Source organism: Parasteatoda tepidariorum, chromosome 7 (assembly GCF_043381705.1).
Source record: "Parasteatoda tepidariorum isolate YZ-2023 chromosome 7, CAS_Ptep_4.0, whole genome shotgun sequence".
Classification (NCBI taxonomy): Eukaryota; Metazoa; Arthropoda; class Arachnida; order Araneae; family Theridiidae; genus Parasteatoda; species Parasteatoda tepidariorum.
Genome location: NC_092210.1, coordinates 11,728,830 through 11,734,829, shown reverse-complemented (window position 1 = coordinate 11,734,829; position 6,000 = coordinate 11,728,830). Strand labels below are relative to the sequence as shown.

The following is a 6,000-nucleotide window of genomic DNA, read 5'->3' as shown; positions in this document are numbered from 1 at the left end:
TGCTAGTGTATTTCAATAGCTTTGTTCACACAAAACATACAAAATACATGACAAGTGTTATAAGTCTACTTTACATAAATTAAGCCGAAAAATTCTACTCGCAATGAATTAGGTCGTAATAATTCTAATCAGCATAAATTAAGTCGAAAAATCTATTTTTTAATTTAGGCAAACCCATTGGAAAAGTTAAGTAAATGTATGTAGTAAGTGGAAGAAAAAAAATTATGCATTTTACATAGAATTATTACTTATTACATGCAAAAAAATTTTTTTTGCTGCTATTTGCTTCTTTTGTTGAGAAGAGAAAAAAAAATCCAAAATATGCTTATTAAAAATAATGTATACTCCCCTCTCTCTTAAACGATTATTAAATTTCAAATTAAATTAAAAAGCAATATATTTAAATTATTGCTAACATTAAAAAGGAAGACAAACAAATTAATTTTAGTTTTAATACATACAATGCATTACTCTCAAATGCACGTTTCTACTTTTGGTTAAGCGTTAAAGATGATGAATAATTAATAGCCTACATTGAAACTCATTAACTCTCAATAAGCATACGTTTCATTTGAATTACTTCTTTACGAACCGAGTTCACATATCTTGAGAAGCTCTCTTGGGATCTTTAATTAATTAAGGGATTAATTCCTTCCGTTGGAGCTATGCTCCTCTTTCACTCGTGGCGGTTATTTTATTAAGAGGAGCTCCTTTTCTCCTACCCTTAAACGTACTCCATTTCGAGATCATTAAGTTCCCTGAAAGCCCAATTAATTTTCTCTAACGTGGACTAGCTAAATAGATCCTATTTTCCGGAAAATCGTGATACCCATTCCTGTATTTGGAATAATAAACAAAAAGTTTTTTTTCTCTTTTTTTTTTTTACTATTGATATGAACCAATATGCTCATTAACGGAAATCATTTAATTTCCTTTCTGGTTGGTTTATTTGCGATAGCGAAAGTGTGCTACTATTCCGTTAAGCGTGCGTGTTTGCTCTGGAAATTGAGAAAGAAAAATTCCCACCATTTGTTACGCCACAGCGCGTGTTTATGCTTTATCGCGTGTTTGATTAAGATGTGGCGTTCGTTACGTTGGAATATTTGGTGGGATTTCACTCCTGCGGAAATTATTATTTTTGAAGGATACTGGTAAGCATGGTTTAGATGGTAATCTTCTGTTTGTTTTATTGGTTTTGCTATGCTATGCAACGCGTGAAACTAATCGTAATATCGAAAAGCTAAGTGTGAAACTAAGCGTACATTTCCGTTTAACGAAGCACTTAAAAACACGCTGAAACGAGGAAGAGGCAAGTTCTATTCATCTGCATTAGTTATTTAAATTTTTAAAGTTTAGAAAAAATGAATTCAGGTAGACCATGACAATTCGAATGAAACATTTTTCAGAATATCAAAATGCAGACAAATTTTTGAAGAGGAATTCCCCATTGCGTGATTCTAAGTTATCCTTTTATAATTTGTTTTCATTTGGATATTTTGAGAATTTCAGTTTCTCAAACTTCATGGCTTATTCTAGGTTTGCATGAACTCACTTTTTCTATACTTTAATTACTTATGGAGGTTTAAAGAGAATTTGCGATAAAAAGTTTTTCTCACTGAAGAAATCTCTCATGGCAAGTTCTGTTTCATCTGCATTAGTTACTGAAATTTTAAAGTAAAGAAAACTGTGAGTTCAGGCAAACGAAGAATAAACTATGGAGATTCAAATGATGAAGAAATTTTTTTTTTTTTAAATATCCAAATGCAAACATATTATGGCAGAATTATTCTCTGTAACGCAGCATAGAAGTAATCCTGCCATAATACGTTAGTTCATTTTAATATTTTTTTAAGTCATACTTTTCCGGTTGTAACTTTACGGCTTATTCTCTTCAATGAAAAAGGGTGTTCTTAATTGTAGTACGGCATTTTTATTAGCCCTAATCTGTTTTATTTTTTTGGTTGCCAACACTAATTAACTAATTTTTTATTTAATTCAAATCTTGAACAAATTTTGGTACACAATTTACTTGCTTCTGATTAGTGTACAAGCAATCATTCATAGTTATCGCATTTATTTTATGAGACGAGTTATTGCTCCTCAAAATTGACAAGATAATTCTTTTCATTACTATTGTAATATGGCAAAACAAAATGCGAAACAGCAGTTAAAGATTGTTATTTAACTCTGATGCAGTTTTCTTTGTGGAATGTTTGTACAAGTAAAATGCTGGAATATTCGTGTTAGTCTATCTTGAATAAACTTGGCCGCTGTTGACAATTTGAATAAAAGGTGAAAGCGATTAGATAACCAACAGGATCTTGATTGTGTAAAAGGATTACATAAGTTTTTAGCTTTTTGTGTCTGGCAACAGAACGATCCATTCCAAATTAAATGTTTGCAATCTTGTTTGAGAAAGTATATGCACCAGGAACTGATGTTGAGGTGAGTTACAGTTTAGGTAAACTAAGTTATCCTGATTTACAACAGTGTCGTATATGACGCATATAAAAAATAAAGTCTTTAATGGAAATAATTTTATTTCTTAATAACCTAACCCTTTTTAAGACCGTGGTTAGTATGCTTACTATACCAATTTTGAAATGTTCATGGTAAACTAGTTTGGCACTAGTTTGTTCTGATAAAGTCAAGATTCTGATTTGTTCCATTTGTCAATTTTGGAAAAGATGTGCAGGCATCACCCGCTGTATGTTTCTATATACTTTTGAAAATTTCATAGAAAATAATTTAGCTATTTTAGTCATAAATAAATTACAAGTTACAACAATGCACAATTCCTATTTCAATTTGTTATTTTTACGAATTTTATAAATAGAAAAAAAAAATTTATTTGCTCCCTTTTTAATTGCCTCCAATGACCTGAATAAGCATATTTTCCATCAAAAACTGGTGTTAAATTTCAAATAAATTTATTTAATTAGCTAAACTAATTTCTTTTCTTAAATCAATTTCAATCCCAAGACTATTTCAAGATTCAACATTGAATAAGTAATTTTTAAATCGCATTAAAGCGTAGCATTTAAAAGTTATGTAAAAATTATGTGCTGATGTTAAACTGTATTTTCATATTGAACAAAAAACTTTTTAGCATGTCATTGTTTCATTCCAAAAGTCTAAAATTTAGACGTCAATGCGATCTAAGCCCATTTTCAAAGGTTAAGCCAGCAAGTTTGGCAAGATTTTAGTGTACGGAAGTGATGTACTACAGCCAAAGTTGAATCTGCAAAAGTAGTTGCTAAAAAAGTAGTTGCTTCAGATAGAATTAGGCGTTTATTTATTTATGTTTGTCTATTTACGTACTAGTATGAAAACACTTTATTTTTTGCTTGAACTTTATGTTAAATAATCCACTTAATTAATGAGCTTATATAAATTAGAATACTTTTTCTTCTCTGAGACTTAAGATAAAACAATGGGTTATTTTGAGAACATTCTCCGTGGCTTGTTCATTAGCTTTCCTTCGATGCTCTCTATTTTGGACAGTTTCCTGCTTGTCGCTAACTCCACTTAATGAAGACAGATGACCAAACTCATTCCAAATGGTGGTTACCCCCCTTCCTCTTTGAATAAACGTATCCACAATAATTACGGGGGTATTAAAGGGGATGGCACGCTCCCTTCTTTATTGAGGTGGCATACTGTTCGCGCATGCTGCAACTATCACTTGATGTAATGAGTCACGTGACCTTTAAAATATTAATTGCCGTTTTCATTGGACATCGGAAATTAAACCTAAAGCATATATATGAAGGGAGATGCCTGCAGGAAATGTGGGTTGATTATTCAAACTTGCCCTAAGGTGCTTTTATTGCGCTCTCTAATGTACATACATTGGTACTTTTTATCATAATTTAGCAGTTTATTTTAAGTACCGTTAAGTCTTGTTTTGTGTTATTTAAGGATGATTTATTTCCAGTATAATCTCGTAGTATAAAAGCTACCATATTTGTAAATGAGTTTGCGTAGATGGTACAGAGTTTTGTTCAGTCTCACAAATTTCGCTTGATTCGCCATTTGAAACTGTTGTCCTCTAATGAGAAGGAAAATTTATATTTATATTTCATTATTGTATCAAATGCGTAAGAACTGTTTTTAATATTTTGCGGAAATCGAAGCAGCTTTTGCGGAATAGCTTTTACGCCAAAAGGGTGTTGATTTCAATTATTTTATTCAAATATAAATAGTTGACTAAATATTAGAAAATGATTGTAATTAAAATTACGCCTATAAATGAAAATTAGAAAATTATTCCAAACGATTACAAATTAGAAAAAGTTACAATAAAAAAAAAACGATTACAATTAAAAATTAGAAAACGATTCCAAACATTCACCATAATATTTTTATGATTTTATTTTAGTTTGGTCAAAAATTAGGTTCTTTTTCTTCTTTTTAACGAAAAAAAAAGAAACACTGAACAAATATTTTGGGATAATAAATTTTACTAAACAATTTTTTGATAATTGATGAAAATTTTAAATCATAATAGAAAATAGTTCTTGGAAACAATTATCGATGCAGAATTTTACTATACTTTCCGCATTAGGTGGCAACATTCTTAAGAAAAACACAAATAACACTCAGAATTTTTTCAGAAAGCTACTTTTTTCTTACTTAACTTAAAAGGGATTTTTTAAAATTCAACCTGACCGAGGAGTTGTATAGATCAAATAAGAAGTTAATGTCGAGGCAGGACATACAACATTTAGAATTTTGATCGCGTTTTCCCAATACATATATCATCTTTGTACAGTTAAGATCCTACATTCTAATTGCCCGACTTGCATTATTTATGGGATTCTAGAAAATTTTATTCTTTGCAAATGAATAAATTTTAAATTCTATTTTTCAATTTTTTATAAGTTTTTAAATAATTAATTAATTCTCTGATACATTGCATCTGATTTATAATTACATTTTATATCCATCTCATAAATGTTATTTTTATGATAAAATAATATCATTTGACCCTAATTTTTCTCAAAAGATATTTCTCAAAACTATTTTCAATTTAATTTAAAAACCTAGTATTTGAATAAAAATTGATTGTTGGGTAATATAACTGTTTGCTTTCGATATGTTACTTTATTTATTCCGATTTTTAAGAAGCATGTTTTTTTCCCTTTTTTTTATTATTATTACATTTTTAAAAAGAAAGATTATAAATTTATGAATTACAGATACAAAAAACTGTTAAAGGTGTGTTGTTTTAATTTTATTTTTACATTTATATTTTATTGGACGGTTATATTTACAGATTTCTATAAATCTTTAAGTTTAGCTCAAACGACTATTCTCGACTAATTTTTCGAATGATAAATCATACAATCAGATGGTGCGGTTATAAGTAATTATTCACTTCCAATATATTTTTCATTTAAATATTGTTATTTATTTAATTTTTGATTGAAAAAGTTAGTAGTTTCAATGAGATATAACAGTTCTATTCTCCACCATAATACCAATGTTCCATTTTTATAACGAATAAGTATAAGTATTAACACTTTAAAAGCGCGCATCTTAATGAGTTTCACGAATTCGGTGTTAAACTTAACAGCAAATGGCGTTCTGCAACTCTTAGAATAATTAAAATTTCCGATAAGCGCGTAGTGTCTAATCAACGTAATTAAACGCCAATGCGTAAAAGTGACTTTTCACTTAATTAAATGATGTCATCAAGATATCATTATACCAGACACGGGCTGAAGATTTTCCGCTTTCACGAGATCCACTTTAAAGCCCCTCTGGTAATTTGAAATTAGAAGTGCCATTAGGCAAAGTCCCTCCGTAAAGCTTAATTTCAGGAGTGCTTTATCGAATTAATTCCTCCGGTATTTTGATTGAATGTATATTATTTGCTAAATGTACACAATGCATTGAAAATACATGACATTGAATTCTTCAAAATTCTTTGTTTTAGAATTTTTTCAGCTGAAATCTTTTCTTATAAAATAATAAATAATACAAAAGGTTTTGTTA

At 29.3% G+C, this 6,000-nt stretch overlaps 1 protein-coding gene across 9 annotated transcripts in view; it reads left to right on the top strand.

Annotated features, from left to right (window-relative positions):
- Nucleotides 1-6,000, top strand: part of LOC107445477 (pro-interleukin-16) — a 202,396-nt gene that overhangs the window by 152,978 nt on the left and 43,418 nt on the right. The window contains exon 1 of one of the 9 annotated variants that reach the window (XM_071183074.1): nt 1,073-1,151. The exons of the other annotated variants lie outside the window; for them this stretch is intronic. The gene's annotated coding sequence lies outside the window, so the exon portion shown is untranslated. Of the gene's footprint in view, nt 1-1,072; nt 1,152-6,000 lie in introns of those variants that run through there. 9 annotated transcript variants of the gene reach the window in all.